The sequence below is a fragment of the Ursus arctos genome, unplaced genomic scaffold (genome assembly GCF_023065955.2).
Source record: "Ursus arctos isolate Adak ecotype North America unplaced genomic scaffold, UrsArc2.0 scaffold_18, whole genome shotgun sequence".
Classification (NCBI taxonomy): domain Eukaryota; kingdom Metazoa; phylum Chordata; class Mammalia; order Carnivora; family Ursidae; genus Ursus; species Ursus arctos.
The window spans coordinates 25,516,074-25,540,241 of NW_026622852.1; the positions used below are offsets into that span (position 1 = coordinate 25,516,074).

Consider the following 24,168-nt stretch of genomic DNA (forward strand, 5'->3'; position numbering starts at 1 on the left):
CTTATAGTGTGCTTCTGGGAATGCATGACAAGTAAGCTAGAGCTTTAAGGGATGGGAGGTGGCTGTTGGCTTCCTTCTATGCTGATTAATGGAAATCAAATAGATCTAGTGGGCTGAGAGCCCCAAGGTTAAGTTAAATGCTATTTTCAGTACCATTGTCACTTTGAGGCCATTTTATTTTGAGCTTAGGACAGGGAACCACACAAGGCCTCATACAGTCAGTTGTTGTCTCCCTTGGCTACCCAGTTTTCAAGGCCACTAGCTGGCCTATTAGAGAGGGCCTTTGTGATGTATACAGAAAGGATGTCTTTAAATGACGAGTGGCTGTCAGTAGTATAATACCTGGCAGATATTAAAAATGCAAGCATGCTCACATGTGTAAACACACTTGAAAAATAATCTGTTTTGGGGGTGCCTGGGTGGCTCAGTCGGTTAGGCGACTGCCTTCGGCTCAGGTCATGATCCGGGGGTCCTGGGATCAAGCCCCGCATCTGGCTCCCTGCTGAGCCTGCTTCTCCCTCTCCCTCTGCCTGCTGCGCCCCCTACTTGTGCTCTCTCTCTGGGTCAAATAAGTAAAATCTTAAAAAAAAAATTATTTTGAAACAAGTTCAGATGTAGGGAAAAGTTGCCAAAATAGCAATATAAAGAACTCTTAAATCTTTCTTGCCAAGATACCCCGATTGTTGACATTACCATAGTTGCTCCTTCACCCTCCATCCATTATGATTAATCTTTTTCTGAACCATTTCAACTTTCTGAAAAAGTTGAAGAGATGATTTGTGTCACTACTAAATAGTCCTATTTATATTTCCCAAAAAACCAAGGCTACCCTCCTATATAACTACAGTGTACCTATCCATAGGAGGAAATCAACAATGGCAGCACCATCATCAAAATGCCATATAAATTTTGCCAGCTGTCCCAACAATGTCTCTTTTCTTTCCTGGTCCAGGATACAATCCAGGCTGACATGTAGCATTTAGTAGTCATCTCTCTTTAGTCTCCTTTTATCAGGAACAGTTCTTCAGTTTTATCTTGGACAGATGGTACAGACCTTTTATTTCATAGCATGTTCTTCATTTGGGGTCCATCCAATGTTTCCTCATGTTCAGACTCAGGCCATGCTTTCTTGGCAAGAATTACACAAAAATGATGCTGGGCTCTTCTTAGTGAAATTGTATCAGAAAGTACATGTGTCAACGGGTGCTAACCCTTCTTAATATTAATCTCAATCACCTAGTTAAATGTTTATTGGCCAGGTTTCCAACCTGTCAAGGCACCTTTTTTTTCCTTTTGTAATTGATGTAACTGCTAAGTGTTTTGTGTACTCTTGAGACTATGCCAATATCTTATTCCTCATTGCATCTCTGCCTATGAGCTAAACATTCATTGATGACTCCTGTTTAAATCTACCATCACTAAGGCCATATGCACCCCAATGTTCATAGCAGCTCTGTCCACAATAGCTAAATCGTGGAAGGAGCCGAGATGCCCTTCAACAGATGACTGGATTAAGAAGTTGTGGTCCATATATACAATGAAATATTATTCAGCTATCAAAAAAGAATGATTTCTCAACATTTGCTGCAACATGGATGGCACTGGAGGAGATAATGCTAAGTGAAATAAGTCAAGCAGAGAAAGACAATTATCATATGGTTTCTCTCATCTATGGAACATAAGAACTAGGAAGATCGATAGGAGAAGAAAGAAATAAAGAAAGGGGGGGTAATAAGAAGGGGGAATGAAGCATGAGAGACTATGGACTCTGAGAAACAAACTGAGGGCTTCAGAGGGGAGGGCGGTGGGGGAATGGGATAGGCTGGTGATGGGTAGTAAGGAGGGCACGTATTGCATGGTGCACTGGGTGTTATATGCAACTAATGAATCATCGAACTTTACATCAAAAACCGGGGATGTACTGTATGGTGACTAACATAATATAATAAAATAATTAAATAAACAAATAAATCTACCATCACGAATGGTGGCTGCCAAATGGTAACTTTCTATTTCCATTATACTTTCTACATTCATTAGTTGGCATTCTACTATAAGGAAGAGATTTCCCTTTTCTCCCATCAATTTATTTATATCACTGTGGACTCATGGATACTTAATTTATAATATAATGTATTACATTTTACAGTTATAATCATTATTATCATTTATTTTGTTGCTCATATTGTTCTAGCTTCTTACAAGCACTGCTAATTTGACCCTTCAGAGAGAAGATAATGCTTTAATAATGATTGAAAGGTAGCTGCTTTGAATACAGATGTTTGAAAATGCTTTCTTTCGTGTGTGTGTGTTCTTTTTTTTTTTATCAGAAACAATGACTGTTACCTATAAAAACCCATAACTGCATGTTCTGAAATCTTGGAAAGAAGCTATTAACATATTTAAAAATATTTCTAATGAAAATTTTCAGTGAGGTTTGAACTTATTTGTTAAAAATATTTCTATCTGGTAAGATATCAGAGAAAATGAGAACTTAATTAGCCAAATTTCAATAAAATCTGTGAATAATTGCTATATAGGAACCAATTGCACATCTTTCATTTGACTGATATATCTGTATCTTTTTGACAGCTTTGAAAACCAAATATTGAAATAATTGATAGTGGAACCAGACCTTCAAATAATTCTATATCAAAATGTTAAACCAAGATTTAAAAAATAATGAGGCATATTGTATCACATTGCTTTCACTAAAAATATTATTACTGCTTGTACTTTTAGTGACAGCAAAAAATATTTTTATCATTATCTTAAATGATTGTTTCTTTATGCTTTTTACATTTTTATAATGTAATGAATGTATTAATACAGTTATACATGTATATAGGTTTTAGATTTGGAGTCTGTTGATCTAGATTGACATGAGGTAAACATTTAAAGTGAACATTTATGGAGTCAGTGTTATAATACTAACTTTTTATTTCTAATTTTCCATAAGTAAGGGTCTTATAATTCTTATAAAGGAAAGTAAAACAAATAACATCCACATAAAAGTTCTGAATGAGAAAAACAAGAATGTATTGGAGCAGGCACAGTTTGTTATGATTTTTTTCTTTTTAAGAGGCAATTCAGAATCTCTCAAAAAGAATAGCTAAAAACAGTTGCTGAAGCTTGGAATCATTTAGGGAAAAGCGTGGTTTATTTAAGAGTAACTAAGAACCATTGCTACTTAATTGAATAAGAGAACAATAGTAAATAGATTCTTAACACAGGTAATGTAACTGGAAGCTGAGTAGATGTGGCCAAGAGGATAAAGATAAGCCAGAGTTTAATGAAGAGTGTCAGAACAGTTTCAGATAGAGGTAGAAGTATACTATTTATACTTAACATGAGATTTGCTTGACTTATTGAGGTTGTGACAGTAGGAAGTTAAGTACAGCACCCCAATTTTTTTTTCCTGAGTAATTGGAGATTCCACCTAGTCACCCTTTAATGCTCTGTCCAAGGTAATAATTGTTAGTTTTATTTATTTATTTATTTATTTATCTAGTTATTTATTTATTTATTTAAATAATTTTTTTATTATGTTAGTCACCATACAGTACATCCTCGGTTTTTGATGTAAAGTTCGATGATTCATTAGTTGCGTATAACACCCAGTGCACCATGCGATATGTGCCCTCCCTACCACCCATCACCAGCCTATCCCATTCCCCCACCGCCCTCCCCTCTGAAGCCCTCAGTTTGTTTCTCAGAGTCCATAGTCTCTCATGCTTCATTCCCCCTTCTTGTTACCCCCCCTTTCTTTATCCCTTTCTTCTCCTATCGATCTTCCTAGTTCTTATGTTCCATAGATGAGAGAAACCATATGATAATTGTCTTTCTCTGCTTGACTTATTTCACTTAGCATTATCTCCTCCAGTGCCATCCATGTTGCAGCAAATGTTGAGAAATCATTCTTTTTTGATAGCTGAATAATATTTCATTGTATATATGGACCACAACTTCTTAATCCAGTCATCTGTTGAAGGGCATCTCGGCTCCTTCCACGATTTAGCTATTGTGGACAGAGCTGCTATGAACATTGGGGTGCATATGGCCCTTCTCTTCACTACATCTGTATCTTTGGGGTAAATACCCAGTAGTGCAATTGCTGGATCATAGGGTAGCTCAATTTTTAACTTTTTAAGGGACATCCACACTGTTTTCCAAAGTGGCTGTACCAACTTGCATTCCCACCAACAATGTAGGAGGGATCCCCTTTCTCCACATCCTCTCCAACAATGTTTCTTGCCTTGTCAGTTTTTGCCATTCTAACTGGCGTAAGGTGGTATCTTAGTGTGGTTTTGATTTGAATTTCCCTGATGGCTAATGATTTTGAACATTTTTTCATGTGTCTGTTAGCCATTTGTATGTCTTCATTGAAAAAGTGTCTGTTCGTATCTTCTGCCCATTTTATGATTTGTTTATTTGTTTCTCGTGTATTGAGTTTGAGAAGTTCTTTGTAGATCTTGGATACCAGTCTTTTATCTGTAGTATCATTTGTTAGTTTCTTATTATTCTAGAATTGCTTTGTGCAAGTGCAAGAAAATATGAATATATATTGTAACCCCCTCACTTTTTAAAAAAAATGAAATTGGTATACATACTGAGAACATCTTGTTTTTTCATTTGGAGATCCTTCCATATTAGCTCTAAGAGAATTTTTTCTCAATAACTACAGATATTTTGCTGTATGAAGGTCCTGTAAGTATTTAACTAGTGTTCTGTTGATATTAATTTGATTCATTTGGTTATTTCCAGTCATTTACTATAACAAACCATGTTGTAATTGAGCACCTTTTACATATGTCATTTTGCAAGTATATTTGAGGGGATATGTATTTGTAAATTCGATAAATATTGCTACATTGCCCTCCATTTGTCAGGAGCTTAAAACAGTAAAGGTTTATTTTGCTCATGCTGCTTGTCATCCTGCATGTCAAGGAGTTCTGCTTTAAGTTGTCTTGTCTCTGCAGTCCAGGCTGGTGGAACAGCCTGCATCTAGGACATTGTCAGTATGAGTGGTAGAGGGAAAGAAAAGATAAATGAAAGAGAACATAGCAAATTGCACTCTGGTTCTTAAAACTCCCACCCAGAAGATACGATATGTCCCTTTTGCTCACATTTCCCTGTCTAAAGCAAATCATATAACCGTATTTAACCTCAAGTGAACAGTACAGTATACCTTGAAAGGGAAAGAGAAGGATATTTGGGAGCAGCTTTGATGACTACCCCAAAGGGTATCTGCCTTCCACAGATACTGTACCAATTTATACTCCTACTAGTAATGTCATGAAGGTATTTTTTTTCTTCCCAAATCCACCAATAGAGTGATTTGTTCAAATTTTTGGATTTTTGATAGTCTGCTAGGCAATGTTGTCTCAGTAGAATTTAAGTTTGTGTGTCTTAGTACAGTTAAGGATGTTTTCATACAAGTAAAGGCTATTAGTATTTACTATTTTGTGAACAGTCTATTCATATTCTTTGCCTGTTTTTTTTTTTTCTATTGAATTTTTTGTTCCCAGGAGCTTTTATTGTTTTAGGGAAATTAACCCTTGCCTGTGATATGAGTTCCCATATTTTTTTCTCAGTGTATCATTGTGAGAAAGTTTTTTAACCTTAATGAGCCACATTTTCCTAATCCACAAGATGGGGAGAATAATAGTACCTTTTTTTCTTTTTTAGTATTTTAAATTATCTAGTAAAATTATGATTTAAAAAAGAGGAAATCAGAAAAAAAATACTTCAGTGACTCTACATTGCCTTCATGATAAAATAAAACCTTCATAAGCTGTCTAGCTCAGTGTGACTCCCAGTGTGGTCCATGGACCAGCCCAGCCCAGGAAGTGTTTGTTTCTACTCTTTGATGAAATAAGTACTAAAATTGAAATAAGTACTCCAATGAGCATTTAGAGGCATTTTGGATTGCTGTAATACCATGCACACGATAATATCCTTGTCTTGCTGAACAGGGTTTAGACAAAAAAAATATCAGTCCATGACATGTTGGAATAAAAAAACCAGATCCTCTACAAAAAGAATTGGAAAAGCACTGATACAGATCTTATATGCCTTTCTGGTCTTACCTCTTTGTGCTATTCTGTTTAGTCAGCACTTCCAGCATACAAAACTATGTGTTTTTCAAAATCTCAGAGACTTTGCTCTTGCTGTTTGCCATGAATGGAATACTCTTTCTCTTTCTCCACTTAGCTAAACTTTTATTCACATTTAAAATCCAATCAGGTGTCAGTTTTGGGGGTTAAGTTTCCAGACTTTGTGGAATACTTTTTCTAGACTGACATTTACTGTGATGTAATGGAGTTACTTGTTTACTCTTTGATCTAACTTTCCTGTGTACTTGTAAGATCCTTAATTGCTGGGGCTATGCTTTTTATTGCTGGTGTTCTAAAGCCCGGTATAGAACCTGGCAGAGTGTTTAGCTAAGCTTTTATGGATGCTTACCTAGCCAAAAAAATCTGTCAGCATTTTAACAGAAGTCTCCATATGCCTCTTTATCTCTTAATTAATTCTATTTTAAATTTTTTCCAGGGTCTAGTAACTATAAAATGTTAGCTATTAGCATTAGCTATGTTTTCTTATATAATTTTTATGTATATTAAATGTAAAGTTACTCAATTTAGACCATACTATGTGTGCATTTAAAATTTTTCTCACTTAGATTATTTTCGTGAGCTTTATTCTGGGTTATTAAGTATTTTTTGAAAACATGATTTCATGATTACTATTAGATTAATAATATTCCATTATGTTGATGTTCCATAAGAACTTATATTTCTTTATAATTTATAAATAATGCTATGATGAGCATCATTGTGCATGAATCTGTTTTTGATTTTGATTATTTAACTTAGCTTTCTCAAAGTAGAGTCAAATAAATTACTGAGTTAAAGAGTATATACCTTTTAAAGGCTTCTGATAAACTTCTTCATGTGTTTTCAGAAAGGTTATTCCAATTTGTACTTTCAGTATTTGAATGTGCCACACCAGCACTGAGTATTATCATCTTAGAAAATGTTTGCCAATTTGGCAGAAGAACGGTATCTCCTTGTTTTAATTTGCATTTCTTTGATTGTGATTTGAATATTTCCCATAAATTTATGGGATATTCATACTTCTTCAGCTGATAACTGCATTCTATAAACTTTGAGGAGCTAACATAGGAACCTAGCCATCCTTATGCCGTTCCTATAAGCAGCTTGAGGGGAGAGATCATATAGGTCATCTCTGTATCTGGGCTGGCTAAGAGTACCTGGCCATATGTACTTAATAAGTGTTTGATGACATTGCAGTAATGTTAGTAGTGTGGGTGGAATGGATATGATTCTGTACCTTATTTGGCTTAGCTGCAGAAAAATCTGGGGGAGGAGGTGAGACTTTTAGCTCTAGAAACAGAGACTGCGGTGGCAGCAGGTGGGTGGGTGTTCCAGGTGGAAGGGACAGTGAAGGAGAAGACATGGAGGTAGGCCGTGAGGAAGTCTTGACAGAAGCTCTTGGGTTGCTAAAGAAAGCTGAAGAAAGACTTATTTAGTAAGCAGAGATGGAACTGAGCAAATAGACTAGAAGGCCTGTGTTTAAATGGAGCAATCCCATGAGATCCAAGGTTGTAGCTGGTCAGCCTGTGAGATGGATCAGCATTTTCTCCAGGAAGATCATAAAGACAGAATGATTAGACTCTCCCACAAAGTACTGTTCTGTTCTTGTGACTTTTTCCCTAGCAGAGACTTCCTTCTCATGCTATTATTGAAGCCCTGAAAAAGGTAATCTCCTTGGGGAAAGATGATGTTCAAGTAGAGCACCTTTAAGGACCCCATCTCTTAGACTTAGTTGCACCAGGAAAGCGTTCTTTGTATAATCTTAAACTCCAGGATTTTGCTGTGATCACGGCTGCCTGTCTTAACTTTCACTGCTTCAACACTCTTTGCCCTCACTGAGGCCCCCAGTTATCCCTCCTTTTCCTCACAATCTGTCAGCACTCTCCCTAACCATCACTACTCTAACAATTAAAAAAATAATGTTTTAAATAGGTAATAAGTGTAAAAATAGAAAATTACACAAAAACGTAAACTTATACATGTATAATGCAATATTTTCCTCCTACTTCAAACTTCCAGCCCTCTAGTCCCTGTCTCCCCTATCTCTTAGTTACCTGTGTTTTGTGAATCAGTCCACAGGTAATCTGTGCATTTACAAGCATGTGTGTGCACATGCATGCGTGTGTATATTACATACCTTGTCCTTCACCTTTTTAAATTGAATGTTATATCTTGGAGATTTTTCCTTATTAGTCTAAATAGAGCTACTGCATTTCTTTTAATAGCTACCTAATATTTCTCTTGGTGGATGTATTATAATCTATATACTCTGTCCTCTCTTGATGGATTTTTAAGTTGTTTCTAACTCGTGCTACTACTTAACACTGTTGAAATGCAAGTCCTGTAGTAAGCCTGAATACGTGCAGACCTCTTTCAACCACAGCTTTTAGCATCTTTATTCAAACTTCGTGGTAATCCCTACCCAAGACCAGGCCCTACTACTGCTTCATAAACTAGAGAAAGCTCTCTTAGATGAGGGCTCTAGCTGTTGCTCCAACAGGCCCCTTCTGCCCTTTGCAAACTGGAGTTCTTACTGATATCTGAGACCGGAATCAATACAGTCTCTACTGACTAAAACCTGGCTGTTTGCTAAAGCCCTTTTTTAAAAGTAAATTCTACCCTCAACGTGGGGCTTGAACTCAGGTCCCTGAGATCAAGAGTCGCATGCTCTACGGACTGAGTCAGCCAGGCGCCCGCTAAAGCCCTTTCTAAAGGGGGGTTATGCTTTTTTATGTCCCATTACTGGGTCAGGAGTGAGGCTTAGTTTTCTCAGTCTCTCTCTACCACTTCCAGGCCATTACTAGATATTTGCATAACCTATTCTCATACTCACTTTTTTTATTGCAGTTAGGTCCCAACTGTTCTATAACTCCTCATTCAATGAAAACTTTATTACCTACATCGCAGTTTTCCTTTTGATCTCACCTACTGCCGCCATCATCATCATAACCATATTTATTAGATATTCCTATTTTTTAAAAAGATTTTATTTATTTATTTATTTATCAGAGAGAGAGAATGAGAGAGCACAGTAAGAGGGAGCAGCAGGCAGAGGAAGAAGCAGGCTCCCCATGGAGCAAGGAGCCCAATGCGGGACTCAATCCCAGGACCCTGAGATCATGACCTGAGCTGAAGGCAGACGCTTAACTGATTGAGTCACCCAGGCATCCCTGGATATTACTATTACTATAAGTACTTTACATGCATTATCCAAATGAATCCCTCACAGTAATTTTACAAATCAGGCTTTGTTATTTGGCCCATTTTATACATTAAGAAACTGAGGTTTAGATAGAAACTTGATCAGGGTCATTTAGCTGGTAAGAGAACTGCATTCAAGTCTAGATCTATTTAACTCTAGAGCCTATATTTTTAACACTGTTTTCCACCATATTACCACAGTCTTAGAACTCTGTTTTTCAGCGTGTGGAAAACTCTGTTCCACAAGACTCCAGTTTCTACAACTGTCAGTAGGTTCTCTATTATGTGATAGAGAGTTCCATGGTCAACGAAATTTGGGAAACAATGGGTTCCAGTAGAGTGTAACACCAACAGATTACTCTATTGTAGGCTTGTTATGATTCTTTAAGAGGAGGACATAATGTACACAGTGTTATGGCAAACTTATTTGACCATGAAACTCTGTTTTGGAGAAGCATTCTGTAGGACTCGTTTTCCAAGGAATACATTTGAAGAAAGTCTGTCTCAGTTGATTTCATTATCATTTATTAAAACTGCATTTGTGGGCATCATCAGTGAGCTCACAGCTACCTAGTTTAGTGGTTGCTTTCAAATCTTAATGGACCTCTCTGCAGTATTTGACACTCTGAACACTCCTGTTTTGACATTTAAGAAACCATCCCCACTGTCACTCTTCTCTGATCTCTCTTTAGGCTCCTTTTTCTGTTTCTCTTTTCTTACTTCTTAAATGTTGGTCTTTTGGGGGTTCTTTGCTCAATCTTCTTTTTATACAACTCCCCTACATTATTTCTGTGAAATCTCATTCATTACATCAGTTACTACTTGTATGTGGATTGCTTTTCTATCTCTGTATCTAGCCCAGATCTGTCCCCTGAACTCTGGGCTCATATTTCTAACTACTTCTTGTATATTCACTAGTCCCATCAGCATCTAAAATCCAACACATTTAACCGAAGACATCATCTCTCAAAACCTGTTTTGTGTCCTGTATTTTGTTTCCACAATCCCCAAACCAACCCTGAACCCACTAAATGTGATTGGGCTCTTAAAAAGTAGAAAAAGGTAAGCCATGCCTTTTGTAATGTGGGAGAATTAGGAGCAGGAGTTTCACTTACCTTTAAAGGGAAGGAAGGGTAGGTAGCTGTCTTGTCGTACACAGTAGATACTCCATAAATATCTGTTGACAGGATGAATGCAAAGGATGTAGAGTAGGGAAGCTAGTCCTTTTTCATTCTGGGGAATTGTTTTGTGGAGAGGAATGAGGAAGGTTCTCCTGTCTAAAAAGTGCTTAAAAATTCACTTTGGGTTGAGGAATTTTATAATTGTCGAATTTCATCTTTCCAGTCACCTATGACTATGGCTTCTTCCTATCTTACTACAAAGCTGGCTTCCATCTCCTTTCACTGTTTCTAAGGTGAAACAGAGACAAATATACTGTGCTCTGTGTACTCTTCCAGTCCTCTCATCTAGCCCTTCGTCCATACCATTTCCCCTTAGTGGACTGAAAAAGGAAAAGGAATCCTGTTTCTATTTTTTTTTAAGTAACATAATTTTTTATTGAGATATATTTCATAAAACCTAAAATTTACCATTTTAAAGTATATTATTCAGTGTGTTTTAGTAACATATCTTTTTATTGAGATATATTTCATATAACCTAAAATTCACCATTTTAAAGTATATTATTCAGTGTGTTTTAGTATATTCACTTAGGTTGTACAGCCATCACCATCATCTAATTCCAGAACATTTCCATCACTCCAGAGGAAACGCCATTCCCATTAATAAGTCACTCCTCATTCCCTGCTTTGCTCTAGCCTCTGGCAGCCATTAATTTACTTTCTGTCTCTATGGATTTGTCTGTTCTGGACATGTCATATAAATGAAATCATACAATATGTGGCCTGTTGTATCTGGCTTCTTTCACTTAACATAATGTTTTTAAGGTTAATCTGTGTTGCAGCGTCTATCAGTACTTCATTCCTTTATGTGGCTGAGTAATATTCCATTCCCTGGATATACCACATTTTGTTTATCCATTCATCTGTGGTTGGACGTTTGGATTGCTTTCATCTTTTGGCTATTATGATTAACGCTGCTGTGAACATTCATGTACATTTTTTTGTGTGGATGTAGGTTTTCAGTTCTCTTGAGTATATACATAGGGATGGAATTGCTAGGTCATGTGGTAACTGCATTTAACCTTTTGAGAAACTGTCAGGCTGTTTTCCAAATAGGTTGTACCATTTTACATTCCCGTAAACAATGTATGAGAGTTCCGGTTTCTTCACATCCTTACCAATACTTGTTAATCTTTTTGTTATAGCCATCCTAGTGCATGTGAAGTGGTATCTCATGGTGATTCTGATTCGCATCTCCCTAGTGACTAATAATCTTAAGCATCTTTTCACATGCTTATTGTCCATTTGTGTATCTTCTTTGAAGAAATGTCTATTCCAATCCTCTGCCCATTTTTACATTGGGTTATTTGTCTTTTTATTGTTGAGTTGTGAGATTTCTCAGCTTTCTGAATTGAAGTCCCTTATCAAATATTATGATTTGCAAATATTATCTCCCAGCCCTGTTCCTTTTAAACTTCTATGGACCTTTCTTGAATTTGTCACATTCTGCCTTAATTGTTCCCTAACCTGCAACTTTTCTTTCTCCTCTTTGTCTTGCCTGTCTATGGAGAAATTGGCAACATCAACTGAGCCCCTGAAATAATAAGAAGCTGGTTTTTTTTTTACAGAGTTTTGAAGTAGCTTGCCCAGTTGGTCAGTAACAAAAGCATGCTCTTGAGCTGCCAATTTTCCCTACAGCCTGACTATGACAATCCTCCTTTTCTATTCTTCTAATACACAAATCTCATTCAGTCCTTAGAATTCATCTGCTTTGGTAAAAACTAAAATCTTAGGTAGAATGAAATTCCAAAGATGAAGCTGAGTGGGTGATAATAATGGTATCCTTAAGAAGTTAAAATTTATTCTTTTACACATGAACACAGGCCCTCTACCTTTCCCACCCCCATCTACACTGAACAGAACAGGAGTACCCAGAAAGGACACACATGGTTCTCCTGCCCATGTTCTGTTAGGAAGCAGGCCAGAACAGAGAAGGAAGCTGAGACTAGCCTAGTTCTCTTCCTCTAAAGCGACCAGCCAGTATGTTTCTTCTATTCCATTCCAAAGTCTCCCCAGAGGAAAGGAAAACACCAGGGTACCTGGCTTCTGACTCTGTCTTGTCTCCTTTTTTCTTCTGCCTTTTAAATCCATAATACCCCTAAAACCCTGATTTCACCTTTTCTTACTGTTATGGGCTGAGCTGTGCACTGCCCCCCCATATGCTGAAATCTTAGTACCCAGTATCTCAGGATGTGATTGTATGTGGACAGAGGGCCTTTAAAGAGGTAATTATGGTAAATTGAAGTCATGTGGATGGTCTCATGTCCAATCTGAACGGTGTTCTTGTAAAAAGAGATGATGGTGCACTGGGTGTTATATGCAAGTAATGAATCATGGAACTTTACATTAAAAACTAGGGATGTACCATATGGTGACTAACATAATATAATAAAAAAATATTATTAAATAAAAAATAACTAACCAAACACATTCAATCTCTAGGTGAGAAAAAAAGAAAGTAGGAATCCAAATCTAGGAGCATTTGGAAAATAGGAGACTAAAACAAATGAGAGACGTTAGTGACAAGGAATAGATTCAGTTGTTGAAACAATATAATAAAGGACAAAAGGATGCAAATCCTATGTAATTACTGAAAATGGGGAAGGATGTGGAAGGCTCTTAATATTTTTTTTGAGGTGGGGACAGTAGACATTTATTTTTAAACCTTATTTCCTACCCCCTCTATATAGAAAAGAATTATGGTCTACTTATAATACCCCTTTTTTTTTTTTAAGATTTTATTTATTTATTTGACAGCCTGCGAGAGAGGGAACACAAGCAGGGGGAGTGGGAGAGGAAGAAGCAGGCTCCCAACGGAGCAGGGAGCCCAATGCAGGGCTTGATCCCAGGACCCTGGGATCATGCCCTGAGCCGAAGGCAGATGCTTAACGACTGAGCCACCCAGGTGCCCCAAAGGTCCCAAATTTTTTAAAAATGTAAGTGCTCAGTAATAGGGGTCTGGTTAAATTGGTTATAGTAAATTCATGTAAGGAAATATTCTACAGTCATTTCAAATTGTAACGTACATAGAATGTTAAAAGTGATATTAAATTTTTTAAGGTTAAAATACAGTAAATATAGTAGGCTCCTATTATTTGCATTTTTATGAGTATGTGGAAAATGGGATGAAATCTTACAAAATATTAGAGGTAGTTTTCTTATGCTTGTGTGATTAAAATAGGCCGGTGATGGGTATTAAGGAGGGCACATATTGCATGGTGCACTGGGTGTTATATGCAAATAATGAATCATGGAACATTGCATCAAAAACCGGGGATGTACTGTATGGTGACTAATATAACAAAATAAAAATTATTTTAAAAAATAGTTTTCTTTATTTTTATTTAGATAAAAATATTCTGTGTTTTTTCTAAGTTAACATGTATTCATTGTAAGATTGGAATTGAAAATAAAAAGTGCTGGGGGGAAAAAAGAGATTAGGACACAGATGGAAGAGCCTGTGAAGACAGAAAGTACATGGCCTTCTGAGGCAAAAGAGAGAGGCCTCAGAAGAAACCAACCTTGTTGACACCTTGATCTTGGGACTTCGAGCCTTCAGTATTGTAAGGAAATAAATTTCTGTTGCTTAAACCACTGAGTCTATAATATTATGTTATGGCAACCCTAGCAAACTAATACACCTTCAAGGCAGAAGGGGAAAGAAGATGATAGAAGAGGCTTCTATGTGTGTCACCTGTGAGTCTCTGTTTCCTGAGGTCTAGTTGGTGGGAAATGTGGTCGCCAGGCTGGTATATGGAGACCCCATTCAAGATATACAATGCCTTTTGTATCTGTTTACTATTATCCCTCTTAATACTAAAATGTGGGGCTAAACTGGAAATAGAATTGGGTCCTTGCAGTAGCTCAATCTTAAAATCTGAGAGAACTGTTTTCTATTTCTCAGTCTATTTCTCAGTCCCCTCAACTGTAAAGTTAAGGATAGCTGTCCTCTCTTACAGAGTTCTGGCATTGTTTAAGTGTAGAGCTCTAGAAATAATTGCTTTAGAGTTACCAACAGGCCTCCTATTACCAAAATTGTTGGTTTTCAGGGCTCACACATGACCTTCCTAGCCTAGGACTAAGTGACCTGCCAGAGGTGTTGCTGCCCACAGCTGGAGCCTTTGCTACCAAGTGGGAACACAGAGAAACTGCTTCTGATGGCTAAAGCAGCAAAGAGCCAGTGCCATAGGATTTCAGGTTTTTATAGGGATCTAGACTCCTTGGTAGCACGGGGTTCCTGGGGTAACTATAAGGATCACTCAAAGGAGACTATCTATCTAGTATACTAGATAGTATACTGGGACCCGGGAGGAAGAAGTCAGTGGAATGCCTTACCCTGAGGAATCTAGGGGACGTAGACAAAGGCTGCCGTGGGCACTGGTGGTAACATTTTCCAAGAGCTGTTTTTGTGTGCTTGCCAGGAGAAATGCTTAACATTTCTCAGGGCTTTTTTCCCCCTGAAATGTTCTGGATGTGTTTATGGCCTGGATCTGGATGTTTATCAGTGGTTGGTCTTCTGTAAACCTTAGATCTGGGTCTAGGCTATGTCTGAACCTTGTGAATTGTAAGATGTCACATCTGTGCCTGGAATTTGGGGCAGCTTTTTTGAAGGGGTGAAGTTTGGCTCTGGTTTCTGAGGTGCATATCAAAACATCTCTGAGGAATGCCATGATACCATTAACTTGCCTAGAGTCAGAGGAGGGTATCAGGTACTGGTAGCAGGCTTAGCTTCAGCTGACAGTATTTTCTGGGCATAAAATCAGTAAAGAGGGGTACGTAGTAAACTCTTATGTAACTAGTCTGATCAATACCTCTGTATAAAATTATAAATTACTTGTTTCCAGATAACAAAGCAGCTCATCTTGCTTTCTGTTACTTTCTCTGACTCTTGATGCTTGTTTGATCATCCAACCAATGGGAACATTTGATGATACTCTCTGGGAAGGAACTCTTCCTCTGAGAGAGAAAATCCTGTTGCCAAAGTTATGCGAATGGAAGCAGCTGATAAAATAAAAGGAAGCAACTGATTATTCCATTTTAAATCTAGACAGCCAATAAGTGGGTACCACTGGGTGTGTTGGGGCTATTTTAAGACATTGTCTTATCATTTAGGAGTTTATAGGCCAGAGGGGAGATAGATAATTAAGTTAAATATTTTCATTTTTCCCCAGATACTTTCCTCAGTCTTTATTGTCATTTTTCTCTGCAGCATTCCAGTGTGTGTTTTGGAACTGCCTGTTTGTAACTTCCTATTTTTGTGACTTCCATTATTCTAGATTTTCCCATTCTCTTTCTTCCTTTCTTACCTTTCCTATCTCCTTTCCTGCCTGTCTCTTTCTACAGTTTTCCCCTTGGGCATTTTTTTTTTTTTTCGCCTCAGATCTGCCTCTACTCAGCCTCTAATCCAGAATCCTTAATTGAGCAACTACTATATGTCTAGTACTGTGCTTGATCCTGGCTTTTGTGCTAGGCAGCCAGTTGACTTCCAGCTAGCCTTTCTAAGCAAATAATTCCCAAATCTATACTTCTAACCCTCCTTTTTCCCTTAGGTTCTATCCTTACAGTCTAGTTATCTAGTAGTTATTTTCACCACACTTTCTCAATGTTTGACATTTCTCTCCTGGGCCTATTCCTATTCTTTGTTCTCTGTTTGTATTAAAATCACCATCATTCTGCTACTCACCCACTCAAAATCATGGTGTCATTCTTCCTTCTCTCTTGCCTCCCACATTGGATCATTTGCCAGACCTTGCTCTTTTTCTCTCCATGATTTCTTTTATGAGTCTCTTCTCTGTTCCCTTTTGTGATCAGGTCCTCTCTGCTGCTTTGTCTATAGTGTTAGCCTTCCAAAGGTTTCCTTGCTTTTATTTATTTGTCTTGGACTACATTGTTTATACCACTGCCAGCATTGTCTTCCTGAAACAGAGCACTAGTCATGACTACCACTTATGCTCAGGGCTCAAATTAGATGTCACGTCCTTTGAAGCCTTCCTCAGAGTCCCCGGGTAATTAGATACTAATTTTTCTATTTTCCTATAGTATTTCATATACAGTCAATTTTGATGTTTATCATATTATCCTGGAAATGTGTGAGCATTTGACCCCAATATTATGTATTTCTTGAAAGAATATATGCTGTATGATTCTTTTTATGTTAAATTCAGAAACAGATTGAAGTAATCTGTGGTGTCAGATTGTAGAGTAGTGATTACCTTTGCGGGGGGGGGGGGCGTTGGTAGTGACTAGATATGAGCACAAGGGGGCTTCTGGAATTCAGATGATGTTTTGTTCTTGATTGGGATTCTGTTTATATTGACATACTTTTGATGTGCACTTTTCTATGTGTTATAATTCAGTAAGAAGTTTATATAAAAGCTAAATAAAAATAGCATGGAGATACAGAATAGGGACTGTTTAACTTTATATCTCTAAAGCGTGGCACCCAGCAAGCTCTTAACATATATCTGAGAGTGAATGAATGAATGAGTGAAGGTTTCTCCTTGAAAGAAAGAGTGAGAGCGAGAGAGAGAGGAAGGAAGGAAGGAAAGTTAATTTTTCTTTCCATTAGTAGTTAAATTATAATCTCAGCTTTTTAGCTTGACATTCATAACCACTCATGACTTAGCCCAACCTATTTTTCCAACTTTTGTGAACCCAGAGGGCCATATTGTATAGTTGGAAGATGTTGGGCCTTGGAATGAGCCAGAGCCAGAGTTTGAAATATGGCTCATCTACTTATTACCTGTGTACCCTTAGGCTTAGACAAGTTACCTTGCCTCTTAGAAACTTAGTTATTTCATCTCTTAATTGGATATGGTTTGCCTCAGCAGATGGATATGGAGAAAATAAGGTAATACATGTAGAGCAGGGCCTTGCATGTTGTTGGTATTCACTAAACACTCATTTCCTTTCTTTTTCAACAACATATCTTCCTTTTTGTCCTTTTCATATCTTTGCTTATCTTGTTTCCTCTGCCCTAATGCCTTTTCTTCTGTTCAGTTTCCACGTATCCAAATATTATTCATCCTTTAGGATTGAGCTCAGATATCACCTCTTTCACAGAGCCTTCCTGATTCTCATCCAAACCAGAACCTTGAAAGCTGAAAATATTTTCCTCTCTCAAATTCTCCTACATTTTATCTGTGTCTCTTAAGATAAATATTAGTGACTCACTCTAACCTTTAAAGAGTTGCTGAAGGCTGCCCTCTCAGTCCAGGCCCAAAGAATAGGTGCTTTAATTTGGGCTGTAATGCTGGAGGCAGGAACTCTACCAGTTGGAATAAACTCAGGGGCCTGAAAAGGCAGGTTGAGAAAACCGCTTTGGGCCTTTAATATTATATGTCTAATCCCCTCTTGCACTGGGAGAAAATCAGATGTCTAGTCAAGAATGTGACCCAGGGGGGCGCCTGGGTGGCACAGCGGTTAAGCGTCTGCCTTCGGCTCAGGGCGTGATCCTGGCGATCTGGGATCGAGCCCCACATCAGACTCTTCTGCTATGAGCCTGCTTCTTCCTCTCCCACTCCCCCTGCTTGTGTTCCCTCTCCGCTGGCTGTCTCTATCTCTGTCGAATAAATAAATAAAATCTTTAAAAAAAAAAAAAAAAAAGAATGTGACCCAGGAGCAAGGGGTCAAGTTGCAAACTGCTCGACCTGTATTTTGAATTGTTCTTTAAAGATGTCTTTATAGCCCAGCCTGGCTTATCAAGGTAAGCGGTATGTGGGAGTTTAGTCTGAAGTCTTAGGAATTAAGAGTGGATATTCACCTGTAATATCTTCTCTGCTTAATATGCCTTGGGAGCCTAGTACACATAGGCAGAAAACAGAGTTCAAAGATTTAGAGATCCTATTCCTGGCCACTTATTTTGTTGTTACTTCTGCTTTCTACTTGCATTTTCCATATCCATATCCATATATATGCTTAAACTCCTTTCCTAGATTGCACTTGAGGTCAGGAACTCATTACAGTTCCTAGTATAGCTCTAATACTTAATAGACAGTAAAGTTTTGCTTAAAACTATGAAATGTTACAAGGCAATGTAAGTAATTGGTTGCAAAAGAAGTGATTAACACTTGTAACAGAAAATTGGGGGAGCAAAGCCTTTGAGTTAAGGTGGTCAGAAAAGTCAGAGGAGGGGCGCCTGGGTGGCTCAGTTGGTTAAGTGTCTGCCTTCGGCTCAGATCATGATCCCAGGGTCCTGGGATCAAGCCCGGAGTCGAGCTTCCTGTCCAGCTGGGAACCTTTTCCTTCCTCTCCCTCTGCCCCCTCCATTCGTGCTCCCTCTCTTGCTCTCTCTCTCTCTCAAATAAATAAATAAATAAATAAAATCTAAAAAAAAAAAAAAAAAAAAAAGCCAGAGGAATTCCCAGAGGGTACTAAGTCAGCAGTTGTTATTAGGTATCAGGAAATGTCCAAGAAATAAAATAATGTGAGCTTAGAAAGATAAAAATCAAGGGGTAACTTGTTTTCTGTGTTTATAAACATATGGGTTATAAGGAGATCCATGGCTCCTTATAAGTAACATTCTTTCTGTAAACAATGCAGTGAGGTTTACCAGCATTCCAAAAGAGGCACATCCTGAAGTACAGTCATAATGTATAAAATAAGACTTCTTGAAGCACTAAAGGGAAGAGGTAAACTGTAACAAATAATTTTCCCTTATTCCTTATGCTTCTGCTTCCCTTTGCTGGTTGGCATCTTCAAGCATGCTAGGGAAATGTGTTTATTTGGTCCATACCTGAGGACTTTCGAACATAAATAGACAATGATGACAAATTAGGGAGGACGTTCTAGATGCCCTTGGAGCATCCTGGAGCATTTCTTGTGACAGGTGAGATCAAAACTGTTGACTGGTTTCTTCTCCTTAAAACACTTCTTGGCTTTTGTGATGTCTTTCCCTCCAAGTCCTTTTCTTATATCTGACAGCTCCATCTTTGTTTCCTATACAGCATTTTTCCTTATCTGCTTGCCCTTTAAAACTTGGTGGTTCCTAGGGCTCTGTTTTCCACCTCTTTTTCTATACCCTAGGTAATCTCACCTATGGCTTTACTCATAAACTGATGAGTCCCAAATTGCTATCTCTACCACAGTCTTCTTTCATGAGTTCCATACTTATATATCCAGCTGCCTGTGGATCTTGTTTCCAGAATTTTCATCAGCACCACATGCAGCATGTTCAAACTGTACTCATTGTCTTTTCTTTCTCCTCCACCTCATCTCCTGTACATCCTTTCAGTAAATGGCACTACCAGTCACCCAAGCACAAAATCTAATACTCCTCTCCCTCGAAATATATAGTATGGATATAATAATGCCCATGCCATAATATTTCCCTGTTAGGTTATGACCTACCTAATGACAAGGATCATATCTTTTCATCATGCCTGGTACAACACCTAGGTACTTAATAAGTATTCATTTATTACTTACTTAAAAATTTTTTTGGAAGAATTGTACTAGTAATTCTCAAAGGTACTGTATTCGTCTGCCATAACAAAGTACAACAGACTGGGTGGCTTAAACAGCAGAAGTATATTGTCTTGTAATTCTAGATGCTAGAAGTCCAAGATCAAGGTGTCAGCAGGGTTAATTCCTTCTAAGGGCTATAAAATTCCTCTAACAAATTGTCAAAAATGAATTGGGAGGAGGATACACTAGGGAGGATGAATATTTGCTGTAACTCAAGTGGGAAATAATGAAGCCTAGAGTAAGGGTTGTAGAGAAGGGGACAGATTTTATAGATAGGAAAGTACAATATATTAGACTTGGTGACATGTGATAGGTGGACAAAGGGTTTTGCAGGGGATTCTGTCACTGGATGGAGAATTAGAATATAGAGATTTTAAAGGTCTTGTGTCTGAACAGAGGTCATCTCCCTGGTGTGATTGGTATGGGTGAGCCGGCAATGTAGGACTCCAGTGCCACTGCCACCAACAGGCTTTCCCTTGGTATTCCTTGCTTTGCAGGGTAAGTCTAGCTCTGTCTCTTGACTCATTTAGTTGAGTTCTTCCCTTCCTCCCCACAATGCTTCCCTGTTATTTGTCAGAGATCGTTAAGAGATTTGTCTCAAGTCTTCTCTTCCCTTTGAACGTTAACTAGCTTTTTATAATTCAGTGCTTCATACCAGATATTTTTTAATATATGGAGAATCCTATAGGAAAACCCCTCGTCTTTGAGGTCCCTTCATTGATTCCCAAGACACTTGGGATTCGTATGCTAGCTAAGGATGTATTTTTTTTATATCAGATATTTTTTATTATATTAGTCACCATACAGTACTTCATTAGTTTTTGATATAGTGTTCCATGATTCATTATTTGCATATAACACCCAGTGCTCATTGCAGTACGTGCCCTCCTAAGAACATATTTTGAAAAGCTTATGGAAGCAGGGTCCTATACACAGAGAATTCTCCAGATTTGGTTTTACCCTAAGGTATATCTCAGAACAAGCACAAAGAACTGAAGGAGATATTTGATCAATATTTAGCCAGTTAGAATATAGTCTCCTTATAGTACAAAGGGTTCATTTCCCCATGAAATTTCAAATTTTGGATTCCTGTTAGAGAATCGTCCGCATATGGCCCTTTGGCTTCCTTGGGGTATAGAGATTGAGGCAGGGCCAATGTACTTTGTAGGTTAGACTGGGATGTATATAAGTAGATACTAGTTCAGGACCAGCCTTAATTCTAAATCTGGGAGCTGTAACTTTTGAACAGGTGTATGTGAGAGGACAGTAGACATGCAGACTACTTTGATTATGAATTTTTAATCATTTGGTCCTGGAATGGAAATGGGGCCATAGCCTTTGGAGGTACAGGCTGAAAACCTAACTGTTTAGCCTGGTAGTCCTGAGGAGTTTTTCCCTCTTTACGTTTTTGCTAATCAAGGATGGTGCTTGACCTGATTGTAGGACTGAAATTTGTCAGCAACTCGTGACTCCTTAAGCCTGCCTTGCACTTTGTCAGGTCTGATTTAGTCTGTGTAGCAGCTATGTCTCTGTATATCAGTAAAATCAGCACATCTCTGGCAGGCTCATCACGTCCCTAGGGTGGCATGTTCCTGAGGGAAGAAGGAGAATCACCTCCCATTGCCCATCATTCTCTGCTGCATGCAATTTCTGAGCAGTTTATGGAGGGCATAATTCTAGGAGAAAAAAAGAATTTTCTCAGCCATCAGAACAAACTATTTTCCTCACGGAACAGATCCTACTTGTGTGACCCATGTCAGCCTCTCATGTTGCTTCTGGCTTCATTTACTGGTAGAGAAGAAAAAGAGTCACAGACTTATTCTGATGTATGTCAGACTTAGGCTCCACCTATCCTTTGTGTCCTTGTATGTGATTGTCAACACTGGGAGATGAGGTAGGCACCTGCTGGTCCTGACCCCGCCATTTTCTGGCAATGACACCTGAAAAGGCAGGCCAGGTTTGGATCACGCCTATTCTTTGCTTTTCGACCAGTCATATATGGCCCGAGGGAGACTTAGATGGTTTGTATAAAAGGGGAGAATTGTGGTTGGTGAGCCCCTCCTCCAGTATCCCTGTGACTCCACTCAGATGCTTTAACCGAGGATGAATTTTTTTGTGCCAGGTGGTCTTCTGACTAACCCACCCATTCGGTTCCTCTTTAGAGCTCCTGCAGTTCTGAACCTTCCCACAACTCTGCGTGAGTGTCAGTGTCTCATGTTGAATTTCCATCTTGACTCATCTATCTCTAGGCGAAGATCCTTGCAAAGATTTAAATTGGGAACCAGACCTTGAGAATGTCTGTTCAGAGCATTTCACAGCTTCTGGATAAATGCCTTTCCTTCTTAACCCAATCTGTTTTTCCAATTCTGCCCAGCTAGCTCTTGAAAAGCCCTGCTTTGAGGAAGCTTCCCAACTGAGGTGGGTGCTTATGCTATTTCCTACCTCTAAAAAGCACCCCCATCCTTTTAGCCTGCCTAGGATTCCCAAGAGCTGAATCCACTGTGACAAGAAGGCTGCATTGTTACTCATACGGCTCAGGAAACAGAAATTGTGTGTCTATCCCAAAAGGCTGGTCCACAGAAGGGGTCTAACTGTCCTTTGGTCATATGATATCTGGCAGACCATGGGCCCTGTTGAATAGTAGAAGGAGCCTGCTTTTTTTTTTTTTTTTTTTTTTTCTTTAACGAGAGCTTGTACTGACAGCTGTTTACCACTTTCCCACTTATTCTCCGTGCTTTTGCTGAAACATGGGAAAGGTGGAAAGATACAAAGGTAATTTATGGTCAGAGCCATCTGAACTCACTTGTGAAGTTTAAAGACCATAACTAGAGATTGCAGATTTGTTGTGCCTCATGTTGTAAACATATCTTCTCCTGTCTGAGCCTTGATTTTTCTGGAAAACCCAAGTTGATTAGAAGATGGGCTGAATGTGTTTGAGTAGGCAAATGAATAAGACAGGGTCACATTAACCTCAGGTATAACCTCTAAAGCCTCAGCCAGGTCCTGGAGCCACTGGTGGATGAGGCAGGAAGAAGTAGGTTTTTTAGTCAGTGTCCTAGCTCTGAAGATCATTCCTACTCTTGAGAGTTTGAGCTTCTCAGAATAGGAAGCCCAGCCCCAAACCTGATAATGACAGCCACTTCTCTGGGCTCTTTATGAGTGGGAGGGAATTCTGATTTAATCAGTCTTCCCTGTATTTCTTGTTTTAAACCCTTTACCTCTTTCTTCTGGCTGAAATTCGGGAAGCTCCTCAGTAAATTGGCTCTGACTTCCACTGAAATTTGACACTTTTCAAGTGATTTTTTTTTTCTGTATTTAGATGTGGTTATAGTTGCGCTGTCAGTCCTTATCTCTTCTGTCATCCAGCCAGCTCCCAACTGGGTGAGGAGGTATTTGCTCTGCTGTTAGTGTTGGCTGCATAATAAGGTGGATGGTTAAGAAATGGGTTGTTTAATGTCTCTTGGAATCTAAATTTTCTTCCTGGGTTGAGGGGGAAGCAATGTTATTGGAAAAAGGCAGTAGGGAGGCAAATGTTGGCTCTGGAATCAACACTTTCTCCTCAGGATCTTGGAGAAGCCAAGGAAATCATTCTTTATTTAAAAGCTTATTTTATCTTCCATAGAGGGCTGCCTATTCTTCAGTGACAGTTTCTAGGGTGGCCCCCATAGATTAACTTCCTGATTTCTGGCTAACAAGGCCATGTTTTATTGTGGATTGTCATGATGAATGTTGCAGGGCAGCAGAAGTAGCAAGGTTTGAGAGCCTGGCTTGGACATGCTGGCTGAACCAAACTTGTCCAGCTTCCTTTGGCCTAAAGAAGAGAAGGACCTTTTCTCATTTAATCAGGCTCAGAGGAGGTAGAATAGGAATGGCTTCACTGGATTGTTACTGGTTAATTGGAGCCCTATACCGAGAAGAGTTCTGAGGTTCTTTGGACTCAAACAGTGTTTTTCCTGTCCTGTGAGTGCAGAGTGGAAAGGGGTATTGTATAGTTGATGTATTTGGCATTTTATGCTCCATGGCTTCAAGGGTTCCTGGCTTATGTTTGGCATTATGTTGCAGTGAACAACTTGCGTGCCCTTTGAAGAGAAGGACATTCAATTTCCTGATGAGTCCTAAGTAGAATTGTTGAGTTATTAGGATTTAGGGCCATGTGAGAGCCACCTGACTAGCAACTCTCCATAGAGATGGGGCTGCCATTGGCA

General features: G+C 38.6%; 1 protein-coding gene across 14 annotated transcripts in view; it reads left to right on the plus strand.

The window, feature by feature from the left end:
• Positions 1 to 24,168, plus strand: part of UNC13B (unc-13 homolog B) — a 233,148-nt gene that overhangs the window by 145,528 nt on the left and 63,452 nt on the right. The gene's annotated exons all lie outside the window — the stretch shown is intronic.